The following is a 16508-nucleotide window of genomic DNA, read 5'->3' as shown; positions in this document are numbered from 1 at the left end:
TCATTTTTAAGGAGCTTGGCCCAAGACAAGGAACTTTGCTCCACACCCATTATTTCATTTTTTAAGGAGATTGGAAAAAGACAAGGAATTCTGCTCCAAATCCCTTATTTCATTTTTTAAGGAGATTGACACAAGACCAGGAACTTTGCTCCACAATCCTTGTTTCATTTTTTAACGAGCTTGACACAAGACAAAGAACTCTGCTCCATATCCCTTGTTCAAAGACCAAAAGTGGCCATGGCTTCCAAGAGGTTCTGATCAGATGGGATAACAAGACTCTAGAATGGATACATGTCCAGGGATCTAAATGAAAAATCAGGCTCCAATGCCCCCCGTACATGGTGTACTACATCACCTGCTAGATCATCAGTAGATGTGGGCATGGAACAGGTGGCCACATAATTAACCTGTGGCAATGGTGATACTGCTTACACATAATAACCATTTAGGGATGATGGTTGAGTGGGAGTTGATTCAAGACCACTGGATGTAAGCTCATCAATGATCACAATGCTTCCTTCATGCGAGAAACACATCACTCGAAAGAGAGAAGATACAAGAGATCCCATGACATAAACATAGTCACAGCCAAGGAGTAGATTAAAGTCCAACAAGCCTTGGACAACCATCACTTCTATATAGACAATATTCCCTCCCAAAGTAAGAGGTAACTTAGGAAGGATCCCTAATGGTTGACTGGTTCCTCTGTTAAACTCTAACATATTATAGGTGACAGGGACAAGCTGAGGAGAACCTAACACTTTCCAAGCAGTTGAGGACAAGATGCTAACAGATGCGCCCTCATCTATGAATGTGCTAGGTACGACCATATGGTAAGCTTGTACTGTAATCTGGAAAGGCACATAAGATGGAAGGCGATATCCTGCCAGTCGACTCCAATCAAAAGAAGTGACTAAACTACTTGGAGGGGGTGTCATAGGAATGTGAGAACTACCCTCTTGCTCTATGGGAACAGGAGAACTACTCTCATGCACCTCGGGAACGGGAGGATTTCCCTCCAGTTCATTCGAAACTGAAGAAACCAGAAGAACCTGAGCAGTATGAGGTTCACTCTCTACCTGAAAGGTATGGTTAACTGAAGGTGGATTCAAGTCTATCGGTTTCTCAACCAATGGTTGGTCGAGAACGGACTTACGAGACTCAATTTCAAAGAGAGTGGGGTTGACCAAATATGACTTTTGATCAATCACTGGATCAACTAGTGAAGGATCAGGAGAAATCTTTCGATGCCCAGTCGGAAGATGAGGTTGAAAAGCTATAAGGTTTTCCAACTCTTTGGAAGCTTGATCAATAAGAGGAAAAAGGTGAATGAGATGATTACCTTCACACAACTTACAGGGAAATTTGACTTTTCCCTTTTTCTTATGAGCTTTACTATTACTAGTTGAAGGTTTATCACCAGCATGATCACCAGAGGCTGATGACAAAGGTCAATGTGAACCTGTAGACCACACTTCTAAGACCCTAGGAATACTAGGACAAATCCGAAGAAGGTGGTCACCCTTAAATAACATGCAAGGGAATTTTACTTTCTGCAGCTGGCTAGAAGATTTTTCTTCATTATTTTCATCGGTAACAATAGTTGTTTGATTGCCCCCTTGCTTATTTTTCTTATTCTTCTTCGTCCTCTTCTTCTTCTTCTTAGCTTCTTGGTTACTAGAATCCAGACTTTCACCCGGCGAAGAGGAAGAATGACATGAAGAAATAGGCGAAGAAACTGAGGGGTCAACTTTATGATCAACATGAAGTTGATGTTTTTCAAGTGGAGGAGAACTCAATTGAAAATTTGTTTGGACACTCGGAACCACCAAGGTCGAAAATAACCAAACTAGCAGACCAATGGTCATTCTAGGAAGGGACAATGTAGCCATATAGGGAGCACCAGTATTTCCAAAAGAAGGCAACAGACTAGGATTCCCATCAAAGGGGCTTCCTTAATTGGTAGACTTAGGAAATGTTGCCATTGGTATCAACCTAAGATCTACTAAGGAGTATTTCCACAGGAAGGATGTTGTTCCATAGTTAATTAATTTTAGAATTTGAAACAAAAACTTTTCCTTTTCATATTTTAAGAGTCGCGAAAAGGATGAAAAGGTGACTCTAGTCGCTTTTGTTGGTTTAGTGAGCTTGAAAGGATAAGTGCTCGATGACATTTTCAAATCTAAGGAGTCAAAAAAGATCAAAATGATTACTAAGGATACTCTAGGAAAAAAGGATTACCAAGTAACTGTGAACTACAATATACACCATAGCAAATAAATTTACCAAGGACTTGACGTACGTGCAGGCAATCTCCCTGAATGTTGTGTTCGGTGTATCACGCTTATAGGGCGATAGACTCAGCTTCCTATGGATAAAGGTTTACAACCTATGAGGGTCTCCCTTTATATACTTGATGGTACGGGGAGCACAAGTTTGTGCTAGTGCTTATCTAATGCAAGAGTATTGTGAATGATAGCTGTTAAGTTTTATAGACGCCGGAACATGTCTCTAGCCTAGACCACTAAGTATGAGCATTAATGTTTCAAATTCTCCTTAGATTAATTTATAGATTTTAAAGTTAATCTTCAAATTATGTTTCGATTTCAAGTCCTTAACGATGTCACCTGAACACCTAAGATGCAACTATACGAGAAAAATAAAACTTTCCATTTCAATGAAAGCTAGACTAATTAAGGGAAGAAATTTCAATCAATAATGCGTCAAACAAAATGCATCATGCAAAAATCCTTCCACTAACTTTCACTTTCGTCTTCCAAATGAAAAATGTGAAAACAAAATCTAATCTTTCATTTCACTAGATGCAATGCCAAAAGTAAAAAAGATTTCCTGTTTTCACTATCCTAAACACAACTTTTCGAAAGAAAAATAATTTTGACTTTACTAAGATGCATTTATATGAATCATAAATTTCTTTTGGTTTTGAATGATTTGATGCACCTAATACAATTTTTAGCTTTCAATCACTAAAAATGTGATCTATTTTCAATGAAGAATCTCAGAAGATAACTTTTCAATGAAACTAATCTAATGCATTTTCACGAAAAGTAAATCTCGAAGTACAAGCTAAAAAAAATGCAAAATGATGTTTTCAATGATTTCCATAGAAAACGACACTCAATCAATTCAACAAAACAAGCGTCTCAATGACACCAACAAGCAGCAAGTGATGAGCAATTGACTAGAAACTCTAGAACTCAATCAAATTTCACTTCAAAGCCAACGAGACAAATTTTGCAAATTAATCAAGATAATCAATCAAAACCACCATAGACACTCTGGAAAATCACTAATAGAGGACACAGATACTGAATAATAAGGAAAACCATATTTTCTCTTATACTCGGGGATCATCGCACCTGTAATAGGCAAAAGAGTGATAATCACGACTGTACTTAAAAAATCTTCGATGTCATCACGATTGTTAGGAAGAAAACGATGATGGGCAAGAAAAATGAAGAAAAAATAAAAAATATTCAAGACGAGACAAAAATCAATGTCCTCAAGAAATCACCAACAAGTGAAAATAGTTACATAAAAGCAAAGAGGATAGAAAACTGACGGTTGGTCAAACTCATCACAAATTCAAGGTAAGGATTGAATGGAAAGGGTTATAGCTTCCCTAGTGGAGTCGCCATTTTTTTTTCTAGATAAATCCTCTCTAGGGTGTTGGCCGCTCTAATTGTTTTCACAATTCGAGCTCCACATAAATTGTCAACCCGAGAAGGTCTTTTTATTCCAAAGGTAATAACGCACTGGATATGCTCAATTTCAAAAGCAGTTCAATGTTGTAGTAAGAGAAAGTCACACACAACTGTTAAATTCAGCAATCTACTAATTCACAGTCTACTTAATTAAAGCTGAAGTAAATTAACTTATAGCAGACACGATTTCTCTGTTACAGCAAAGGGAAAATAAATGTATGGGAAAAGAAATCATTCAACTATAGCAGGAACAGGACCCTATTCCTTAGTGGGAACTTCAGCACCTGCTGCCTGGCACTAATCACACTGCAAAAGAAGTAACCTTAAGAGGTCAAGACCCTATTCCCAGGAACAGGAATCTTCAGCACTTGGCCTCTCGTTTCCAATCACACTGCAAGTAAAAGAAGGCAATCAATGGGAGCAAGACCCTATCTCTATGTACAGAGATCTTCAGCACATGCTCTCATCATCCACTCGTGCAATCAATACATGTAGCGCTAAGAAACAGAGCATCACAAACCATGTAACTAGTGTTTCAGCAACAGAATTAACTATAATGCAAAGAAATAAACAACTACAGAATAAAGGGGTGGATCTTGTGAGGAAGGCGGGCCCTTTCCTTCTCACAAGATTCCCCGAGAGAAAGAATTAAACGAGAATGCTCAAAACAGGTCTTTATTCATCTGTCAAGAAAACTGGTACATACAAGAAGGAGACTAGCTCCTGTTCACACAATGCTGTTCTCAAAAATACAATTCGCTCCCCTCTAATGATGATGTCTCCTCTTTTTAAAGAGGAGACATCATTTACAAATTTACACAAGAGCGGATATCTTGATTCTGTTCAAAACAAAACTACTCTGTTCTTCTTTGAAAAGAGTTACTGTTACAACAGTCATGCTATCTTTACAATAATTCCGGTAACCATATCCTCGGCTTGCTGCTATTATCCACAAAAAGTTCTTCAGAATCGCAAATTACGCAAAACGGAATTTGCGTGCTGTGTCGGCTGTTTCAGCAGCTGAGTTAACTGTTTCAGCATCGGGACCAGCTATTTCAGCAACGGGACCAGCTGTTTCAGCAACGGGACCAGCTGTTTCAGCAAGTAGTTGGCTGTTCCCGCAACTTAGTCAGCTGTTTCAGCTACAGCCGCTCGTTCTCATCAAGGCATATAACTTTATCTGCGATCTTCAACTTTATGTTAGCAACAATGCACTTCAATAGTTGATAAAATATAAGAGTATTATGGAATTAAATGTAAAACAGATTAACCATATAATAAAGAGAAGGTTTCCATATACCTTAGGATATAGTGAATGAAAAAGACATTGAAGCTCATAGTTTTGAGGGCAAAATGATATCAAAATATATAACAAAATGGTACATATTGGAGTCCTAACATCCCCCCCAGCTAAAAATGTTGCATGTCCTCAGGCAACCCCTTCGTCTGAATCAGAGTCTGAGTACTGGGACTGGCAATGCAGATTACTCAAGCAGTAGCTGGAGAAAGTGGCATCTGTAGGAGCTCGAAATCCGCTGTTGGTCTGCAACTGTTGCCATGCCGAGGCTTCCTCTTCGTCAGTCAACAAGTAATGATTTTGATATTTTTCAGAAGGCAGCCATAAGCTTGGAAAACGGAAATGATACCCAATCCAGTTGACTCCACAATGCTGAATGCAATCAATATACTTAGGGACTCTATACAATGCAGCATGAAAATTGAGAGGGTTAAAAGGATGATAGTCCTGTCTTTCCTTATCTGAATGTTGCCAAAAGAGATCATTGGCCTTTAGTGCAGCAGGACCCTTCATTCGAATATGCTCTTGACACTTGAAAAGGATTGAAGCCTGTAATTGCTCTATGTGCTCGCTCATACCTGGCTTCTGCAAGAACTCATAGTACTGTGCTATAAACATGGCTGGGCTTGCCGGCTCTGGCCTAATCCACAGGAGTTTATTCTCCTCATTATGACTGCTTGTATTGAATGCAGTCTGCCAAGTGAGCTGATTAGACAAAAATGAAGAAAATGCCCTAATTTGTATGTCCCCTGCAATTGGAATAAGATTAATTCTTCTTTCTTCAGGCATGGCTTCATTATGAAGGTAGAGTTCGCACAGCAGATGCTGGTCGCTTTCAGGGGCCTCCTTGAAGGTCTCAACAAACTTTTCTGAAGTCAATACTTCATGTGGTCTACCATGTGCTAATGATTTAATTTGAAAATAAGCTAGTCGTTCAGCAAGAAAAAGAGCATAATTTACAGAAGGTTTGCGTGTGACCATCAACTTCCTTACCAATGAAAACATCAGGGCTATCCGTTCCTTAGACTGTCTGGCTTCCTTCTTATATTCCCTGTGCTCTTGCAGTAATTGCTCCAAGTTCTCCCAGTTAGTGTATACAAAGTTTTGCCATTGCAACTTATGCTGTTGTAATACTATATCCTGTTTCTCAGCATGTTCCTTCTTCCATCTGTTGAATTGTTCCAATGGGTCCCATAGCCGAGTCTGTGTCTTTTTAACAGAAGTAGTAGGCTTAGGCACTATTCCCTCTGTCTGTATGGCTGCCTCAGAGGAAATGCATTGAGGCATTATTTCTTCTGTTGGGATACTTGCACCAGTAGTGTGCTGAGGCAGTGTCTCTTCTGCCGAAACAGCTGTTTCAGTAGTAGTATGCTCTGGCGATGTTTCCTCAGCTGAAATATCTGAATCAATAATCATGTGCTCTGGCAATGTTTCTTCTGCTGGAATATCTGAATCAATAGTCATATGCTCTGGCATAAGGGATGGGTAACGCAGACTGAAAGAAGATATTTCGGGAGTGGTGGGAATGATTGGGGAAGAGGATAAAATGATGGGCGGAAGCTTCTTGATTTAAAGCTTCAGATCTTCTCATGATGAATCAGTCCTCCTTATTGCCTTTCCAGAATCTGCAAAATTCAATTGTAACATGCCAATCCTTGACAGGGATTATTAGTGCTAAATCTAATCTACTACTAAAAATATAGTGCAGAAAATTAAGTGCTGTGAGGAGCAGAAGACTCCCCTGGAAAAAGATAATGAATATCAGTCATGCAAGCAGTCTTGAAATCTTCTCTAGAAACAGGGCGCTCATATAAACGGAGCCTATGGCCATTGACTAGTAGAGGTGTTTTAGCATCATCAATTGTTACAAGTCTTACCGTTCCATTTGGAAAGACATCTTCTACTTCATATGGTCCAAGCCAACGTGTGCGTAGCTTTCCCTGAAAATTTTCAAACCGTGAATCATACAGCAAGGCCCAATTACCTTTTTGGAACTGCTTGTGTTTGATAATTTTGTCATGCCATTTCATCCTTTGTTGCTGAATCATGTTTGTTTGGTGAATGGCATCCAATCTCTTTTCATCCAACTCCAAAAGTTGCTGCAATCTAGCTGTCTGCACATCATTCAAATCAAGATTAACAGCTAAGGCAGTCTTTAAAGTTTTAATTTCAAATTCCACAGGAAAAATAGCATTTTTACCATAAACCAATTCATAGGGAGAAAAACCGGTAGTGTTTCTCCAAGTAGTCCTGTAAGCCCATAATGCCTCAGAGAGCCTTTGGGACCAATCCTTTCAGTTGTCCTTCACTGTTTTAGTTAGAATGGCCTCTAAAACTTTGTTTGTGCTTTCCACCTGCCCATTGGCCTGGGGGTGGTATGGTGTAGTCATTCTATGTTGAATATGATATTTGTGAAGAGTAGATTTAAAACCATGAGAATTGAATGGAGGTCCTCCATCAGTAACTAGCTCTCTGGGGATTCCAAATCTAGTGAAAATATCTTCAAACAAGAAGGACAAAACAGCCTCTTCATTGGCTCTAATAAGTGCTTTGGCTTCCACCCACTTAGTCATATAGTCTGTGCAGACTAATATATAGGTTCTTTGATTGGATGGAGGGTTAATGGGTCCTATGAAGTCCAAGGCCCATCTTTCAAATGGTTCAGAAACTACCTGGGGGTTTAGTGGCATTTGGTCTCTATGATTGGGTTGACCCATTCTCTGGCAGCTATCACAAGCCCTTACATACTTCTTTGCATCCTTGAATAGTGAGGGCCAATAGTAACCCATCCTCAGAATTTTATGCGCTGTTCTTTTATCAGCAAAATGGCCTCCACAAGGGCCATCATGACAAGCTTTCAGTATGTCATACACTTCATCTTCTCTAATGCATCTTCGAATCTCCTGATCAAGCCCAGTATAAAAGAGACATCCGCTGATCCAGCTATACCTGGCACTTTGTTGAACAATTCTTCTTTTTTCCCTATATGACAGGTGTGCTGGTAGTTTTCCTGCAACCAAGTAGTTAGCAATATCTGCATACCATGGAGAATGAGCAGAAACTGCAAACAAATATTCGTCAGGAAAACTATCATCTACTGGAATATCATTATCAGTTTTTAACCGTGAAAGAAAATCAGCCACCACATTTTCTTTACCAGGCCGATCTATAATTGTAATATCAAATTCCTGCAATAGTAATAGCCATCTGGTAACTCTAGCATTTGTAACAGATTTGTTCATTAAGTATTTAATAGCTGAATGATCAGTGTGCACAAACGTAGGATAACCAGTAATATAGTGTCTGAATTTATTAATGGCATAGATTACTGCAAGGAACTCTTTCTCGGTAACTGTATAGTTAAGCTCAGCAGAGGTCATGTTCTTACTGATAAAGTATATAGCATAAGGAAGATGATTTTCCTCTTGTCCCAGGACTGCTCCAATAGCACTGTCTGAAGCATCAGAGGATATGTGAAATGGAAGATTCCAGTCAGGCCCCCTCAAAATAGGAGCAGTAGACAGCTGATGCTTCAATTCTTCAAAAGCTTTTTGACAAGAGCTAGTCCACTTGAATTCAGCATTTTTCATAAGCAATACAAACAATGGAGAAGCTATTTTAGAGAAATCTTTAATAAATCTCCTATAATAACCAGCATGTCCTAAAAAACTTCTCACATCAGTTTGAGTTTTAGGAACAGAAAGATTCTGAATGACTAATATTTTAGATGGATCTACCTGAATACCTAGAGATGAAATAAAATGTCCAAGCACTATTCCCTCACTCATCATCATGTGGCATTTTTCGGTGCTTAAGGAAAGGTGGGCTTGAATACATCTTTTTAGCACTTTCTCAAGGTTTTGTAATCCCTCTTCAAAAGAAACACCATAGGGGGTAAAATCATCCATAAATATTTCCATACAGTCATTCAGCATATCTGAGAAAATTCCTATAACAGCTCTTTGAAAGGTTGCTGGTGCATTGCATAATCCAAATGGGAGAACTCTATAGGCGAAAGTTCCCCAAGGACTGGTGAAAGTGGTCTTGTCTTGATCCTGGGGTGCAATTTTTATCTGATTATAACCACTGAATCCATCTAGAAAAGAGAAGAATTTCTTCCCTGCAAGACTGTCCAACACCTGATCAATGAAAGGTAAGGGAAAGTGATCCTTTTGGGTAGCTTTGTTTAAAGCCCTATAGTCAACACATACCCTCCATTTCCCGTTTTTCTTAGGAACAATTACTAACGGGGAAACCCATTCACTGTCAGATATGGGGTATATAAACCCTGCATTAAGCAATTTTTGAAGTTCTTCTTTAACAATTTCTCGTAAATTAGGATTCATTCGTCTTTGGGGTTGACAAACAGGTCGGCATCCTTCTTTAATGTAAATTCTATGAGTACATAATTCAGAAGAAATACCTTTCATGTCCGTGTAATCCCAGGCAAATGCCCCCTTATATTTGTGTAATAACTTCATTAGCTGCTCTGTTTCAGTGTCTGTTAAATCAGGATTTATGTTTAATGTCTTACCGGGTTCAATTTCAACCGTTACGCTCTTAGATGGGATCGTGTTTAAAGTTTGAGCTGAATCTTCAGGTTCAATCTTTTCTTGTATATCAGTTTCAAAAATTGCAGTTAATTGATTGTGTGTTTCAGCAATGACAGAAGAAGGTTCACAAATAAAGTTATTAATTATTTCATCTTCTGTATTGTCTTTAAGAGTTAAAGCTTGTCCTATAGTTAGAATTGGCTGAACAGCATTATCATCATAATCCATCCATATAGAATCTTCATTATTAACTACTGGCGTAGCGTGAGGATAAAGAGTTAACTGCTTTGTTTCATAACCATTAGAAATTGTCATTGAACCAGATCTACAACTTATAAATGCATCAGCTGTGGCCAACCATGGCCTTCCTAGAATTAAGGGATGTCCCCCCAGCTTTGTTTTAGTTTGCAATACAACAAAATCAGCTGGATATTTCCAGGATTCAACTGATATGAGCAGGTCTTCAACAACCCCTTCTGGCTTAATTGTGGAACGGTCAGCTAACTCTAGAATGGTGGGTGTATCTCTGATTGTGTTATTCAGCTGTAACAATTGTGAAGTTTCCAGAGTCATTATATTAATTGCTGCACCTAAATCTACCAAAACTCGGGGGATTACTGCTTTACCTATTTGAACTGTAACAGTAGGATGGCCAGGATCACCATATTTTACAGGAGGGGTTTTTCCGGACATTAATGCAGACAAGTCTCCCATCACATGTACTGTAAGGGGATCCTTGGTTTTCCTACCAGGTTTCTTCACACAAATATCCCTTAATGTTTTGGCATAAATTGGTACATCTTTTAATGCTTGTAAAAGTGGAATCTTAATATACAAATTTTGCAATTCCCCCATAAAATTAAAAGCAGGTGTTTCGGCTGTTTTGGTTAAAACCAAACGCTCGGGGAATGGAGGTTCAGTTAATTCAGCATTTTTGTTAGACGGTGGTTGAGCTTCTTTTTGCTTTTCGGTTTCATTTTTATCTGAATCAGTTACATCATCAATAATAGGCTCTACTACTCTTCCAGATCTCAAGTGAATATCATTACATTGCATAGTAGGGGATATAGACTGATTCTGAATTTCAATAACTTGCACAGCTTTATTGTTGGGGTTAGGATTTGGTTGCGCAGGTAGTTGGGGTCTCATTTGGTTGTTTGGTGGGGCATTTGATGGCAGAGAGAGTGATTGTTGGAATTGAGGCATCTGATTTGGGTATGATTGATTATTCCAACTTGGGTTCCAAGGATTGAAAGGAGGTGGTTGCTGTGGAGGCCAAGGAGTCCACATGGAAGGATCAACAAAGGGAGGGTTTTGCATTTGCATGGGTGGGAAACTCATTTGATTGAAAAGTGGATATTGCATTTGGTTGAAGGGGGGGTAGCCTGTTTGGCCAAAAGCAGAATAATTGTTCCAACGATTAAATGGCATACCAGAATTCGTACCTTGCCCTTTAGGTTGCCACTGTCTTCTTTGAGTTAGAAGGTAGACTGCTTCAGCTTCTTCCTCTGTTGGCTGCATCGCTGCTTTTATCCCCGGTAGAGATGGACATTGTTCTGTCTCATGATCTTTCTCACAAAGGGTGCAAACTGGTGCTTTATCTCTTGGGCACTCCCTTAGTGGATGTTTATCTCTACATTTCGGGCAGTAAACAGCCAGAGTTGCTTCTGCCTCAGCCTGCTTCTTCTTAACCTGCAAAGTGTCAATCTGCGAAGCAAAAGAACTTAGCATTTCGGTTTTAAATTCTTCAAGCAAATTACCTATCTCTGCTCTTGTTGCTCCTCCATTGGCTGATTTCTGTACCCTTGAATAGGTGGAATCTCTTATTCTGTTTCTTGCAGCTCCCCTAGAACATCTTTTAGCAAGTTCACAAATCTCATCATATGATTCTTTAGATATATCTCCCTTAGCAAGCATATTTAACATGTTTAAACAATCATCCCTTAACCCTCTAAGTAATATTGTTTTGCGAATTTCCTTACTTATATCTGGATGATCGGATCTCTGTATGTTGTATTGCAATCTTTCGATGTAGTCCTCCAAGCTTTCGTCCGATTTTTGTGCCATATTGAATAATTCATCCTTCTTCTCTCTCGTCCGGCAGTAGTCCTGATATTTAAGCAGAAATTTTTGTTTCATTTGCTCCCATGTTGTGATTACCTGGCTTCCAAGGCTCATGAACCATCTCAAGGCATTCCCTTTTAAGGTGGCTGGAAACAGTTTCAACTTTTGAGCATTAGTAACATAATCATAGCTTCTGCATAAAATATCAAATTCAAAAAGAAACTCATCAGGATCCTCAGTAGATAAACCATGAAAGTTAGGTAGGGCAGACAATGGGATATTTTTCATTGTTCCTGCAGGCAGATCACTGATGGGAAATCCCAAGGTAGAAAGAGAATTTTCATCCCTTCTCTCTTCTTCAGGACCTGTACGTCCTCCTCCAAAGAGGAAATTTTCATTGTTGTCTTCCATTGTTGGTCCTCCTACTGCACTTTCTCGATCGTCAGAATCCTCTATTGGTTCTTCAATATTTCCTACTGGTCGTCCAGCGCTTTCTACTATCTCCTCGATGTATTCTTCTATTCTGCTACTTTCCTCTGATTCTTCAGCGCTGACTGCTGGTTCTTCTGTATTTTCAGGACCCACAACTTCTTCTGTATTTTCAGGACCCACGACTTCTTCTGTTCTGTAATCCGACTGAGGGGAACGCTGAAATTTTGACTTCCGAGAACTCAATCTTTGTGATGATTCAGCTTTTGATACAATCTCGTCAATAAACGTTTTTCGTCCTCCCCAGCCCTTGCCACCTGCGCGGTTATTTTTCTTCTGGTTTCCTCGTCCTCTCATACAATCTGCACATTAGGACAAATAGATAAATGCTTTTTGAAATCTATAATTACCTTCCCCGGCAACGGCGCCAAAATGTTGGCCGCTCTAATTGTTTTCACAATTCGAGCTCCACATAAATTGTCAACCCGAGAAGGTCTTTTTATTCCAAAGGTAATAACGCACTGGATATGCTCAATTTCAAAAGCAGTTCAATGTTGTAGTAAGAGAAAGTCACACACAACTGTTAAATTCAGCAATCTACTAATTCACAGTCTACTTAATTAAAGCTGAAGTAAATTAACTTATAGCAGACACGATTTCTCTGTTACAGCAAAGGGAAAATAAATGTATGGGAAAAGAAATCATTCAACTATAGCAGGAACAGGACCCTATTCCTTAGTGGGAACTTCAGCACCTGCTGCCTGGCACTAATCACACTGCAAAAGAAGTAACCTTAAGAGGTCAAGACCCTATTCCCAGGAACAGGAATCTTCAGCACTTGGCCTCTCGTTTCCAATCACACTGCAAGTAAAAGAAGGCAATCAATGGGAGCAAGACCCTATCTCTATGTACAGAGATCTTCAGCACATGCTCTCATCATCCACTCGTGCAATCAATACATGTAGCGCTAAGAAACAGAGCATCACAAACCATGTAACTAGTGTTTCAGCAACAGAATTAACTATAATGCAAAGAAATAAACAACTACAGAATAAAGGGGTGGATCTTGTGAGGAAGGCGGGCCCTTTCCTTCTCACAAGATTCCCCGAGAGAAAGAATTAAACGAGAATGCTCAAAACAGGTCTTTATTCATCTGTCAAGAAAACTGGTACATACAAGAAGGAGACTAGCTCCTGTTCACACAATGCTGTTCTCAAAAATACAATTCGCTCCCCTCTAATGATGATGTCTCCTCTTTTTAAAGAGGAGACATCATTTACAAATTTACACAAGAGCGGATATCTTGATTCTGTTCAAAACAAAACTACTCTGTTCTTCTTTGAAAAGAGTTATTGTTACAACAGTCATGCTATCTTTACAATAATTCCGGTAACCATATCCTTGGCTTGCTGCTATTATCCACAAAAAGTTCTTCAGAATCGCAAATTACGCAAAACGGAATTTGCGTGCTGTGTCGGCTGTTTCAGCAACTGAGTTAACTGTTTCAGCATCGGGACCAGCTATTTCAGCAACGGGACCAGCTGTTTCAGCAACGGGACCAGCTGTTTCAGCAAGTAGTTGGCTGTTCCCGCAACTTAGTCAGCTGTTTCAGCTACAGCCGCTCGTTCTCATCAAGGCATATAACTTTATCTGCGATCTTCAACTTTATGTTAGCAACAATGCACTTCAATAGTTGATAAAATATAAGAGTATTATGGAATTAAATGTAAAACAGATTAACCATATAATAAAGAGAAGGTTTCCATATACCTTAGGATATAGTGAATGAAAAAGACATTGAAGCTCATAGTTTTGAGGGCAAAATGATATCAAAATATATAACAAAATGGTACATATTGGAGTCCTAACATAGGGATAGAGAGGATCCCTCTAGCCCAATGAGTGGGTCTAGCAACCAAAGTGACAATCTATTAGACACTTTCCTAAGTTGCAATTGAAAAGAGAGTTGAATAAGATGACCTACCTTGTTCTGATGTTATTTCGATCTCCTTTGAAGACCTTGAATCACTTGTGTCACGGGCTCGTTCCTGGTTCTCTCAACGTTTATGCACCTGCACAAGAGGTCAAGACACAACAAGACATGAAAATACAAATAGCATATTCAAAAGCAACCTACTTAACTAATTAAGGAATGTTAAGCTAAATGATATATGAGCATACACATTTAGGGAAAATGAACCAATAGTTGTCTATTAATAGAAAATAAAGGGAAGAATCCAACTAAGCCTTGATGCTGATAGTCTCTCCTTGAATGAATATCCAAGTCCAAGTTAAGATCCCCAAGCACTCCTTCTCCAAGCCAAATGAGTAGCATATAGGCACAATCTTAGCATAAGGGTGCAAATAGGCATAGACCAACCAACCTCTAACCATTTGGGAATGGGAGAGGATGAATATATAGGTTGGGAGAGGGAGTTAGGATCTCTCCAAAGATAGGAGTAGGCCCTTATCTCAGGGAGGTAGCTCATAGGGATAATACCAAGAGGCCAAGTTGGAAGAATTCGACCTCATCTATGTCAAACAACCTCCAGCTCGCCACTCAGGAAGCTTCTAGATCACGAAGCTTCTCATCATCTTTGAGAAAATTTCCTTTTTGGGATCATCACGGGTGTACAAGTAAACAGAGCGATTCGAGCATGAATCTGGTATTGTGCAACATGTGAGCATTGTGGGTTTTAGTCTCATAAGAGCGATGATTATCAAATTAGGGTTTAAGAGCTATTTCCTTTAAGGGAAGCTCAAGGAATTTTCCAATTAATTTCTTAGGAATGATATGAAATGAATATATGAATGGGTACATTGCATTATGGTCATGTTTCGGGCACTTCGGGGTCTGTTACAAGGAAGCGCAAGAGGCATGACAAAATCTTGTTTAACAAGAGGAACGCCTCTTCCACTCACAGATGTGGTGAAGGGTTCTCCACTGCAGTTCATTGTCGGTAGTGGGAGCCAAAAGAACCTCATTTTAGCAAAGGTCATGAAGCCACTGGGCCTATCGACTACAACACATTCACAGTCATACACCATCAAGTGGCTTCACCAAGGACGTGATCTTTGTGTCAGGCAACAGTGTTGCCTTCCCTATAACATCAAGCCCTTCATGGGTGAGGTACTGTGTGATGTTGCTCCTCTTGAAGTTTATGATGTATTATTAGGAAAACCATACTTTTGGAAGCAACATGTTGTATATGAATCTAGAACTTGCTCTGTGATTATTACTTTGGTAAATAAGTTGTACAAGATACCAAAGGTAGCCCCGCCTACTGCCATCTCTTTGATCACTGCAAAGCAATGTAGTAAGATCATTTCACAGAAAATAGTGGCACTATTGCAAAAGTATTTTTATTGGTTGAACCTTTGTAAGGATGTTGGCAAGTTCATTTGATCCTGCACTACCTATGCCATTACCAAACAAACCATCAAGAAGCAAGGCCTATATACTCCTCTACCTACTCCTAGTCGACCTTGGGAATCCATCTCCATAGATTTCATGTCAGTCCTTCCTTCTACCAAGCATGGAAATGACTGCATTTTCATGGTCATTGACAGATTCTCTAAGATGGCCCTTATGGCAGCCTATAAGAAGAGTATTACAACAAAGGCCACTTCTAAGATCTTCTTTGAGTGAGTGTGGGTACACTTTAGGATCCCACAGTCCATTGTCTTAGATCGGGATAACAGATCCCTAAGTGCATTTTGGTCATGTCTCTAGTCAATGTTGGATACCAAACTTACTAAGTCTGTGACTTTCCACCCCCAAATTGATGGCCAAACAGAGGTCATCAACAAGATGATCGTGTACATTCTACATATGTGCAACTAAAATAATCCATGCACATGGGATGAAAGCCTCCCCTATGTCCAGAATAGCTACAACAAAGCTTTTCATAGCTCAACAGGCCACAACCCCTTTTAGGTAGGGCTAAGATTTCAACCATTATCTCACATTGATGTGGCCATACCATTTGCAGCCACTAAGGAATATTTGGCTCATGTCAAGTCTGAAGTCGACATGGCTAAAAACTTCATTGAGCGCATTCAACATATCCGCCACTAGGTCCATGATATATTGGACAGAGCCAATGCTAAGTACAAGTAGTGCCATGATCAACATCGGGTGTCGCACAAGTTCCAGGTAGGCAACAAAGTTTGGCTACATTTGCAAAAGGAGAGCCTTGCTGGACCCCACCGCAATCTTCACCCACTCTGATATGGGCCATACACCATCATCATGGTTGTAGGGAACAATGCCTGCAAGCTCAACATTCCACCCTTCCTTGGTCTACACCCAGTGTTCAATGTAGACCGCCTTCGGCCATACTTTCCACCATTGCTTTACACGTCCAACATTGCAAAACAACTCACACCAACAGAGTTAAACCTAGACTGCATGGAACAGGCTACAACTAATCAGATCAT

Source organism: Pinus tabuliformis, chromosome 8, assembly GCF_031772625.1.
Source record: "Pinus tabuliformis cultivar Carrire ecotype Pingquan chromosome 8, CPIR1, whole genome shotgun sequence".
Classification (NCBI taxonomy): Eukaryota; Viridiplantae; Streptophyta; class Pinopsida; order Pinales; family Pinaceae; genus Pinus; species Pinus tabuliformis.
This window is presented reverse-complemented; position numbering follows the sequence as displayed.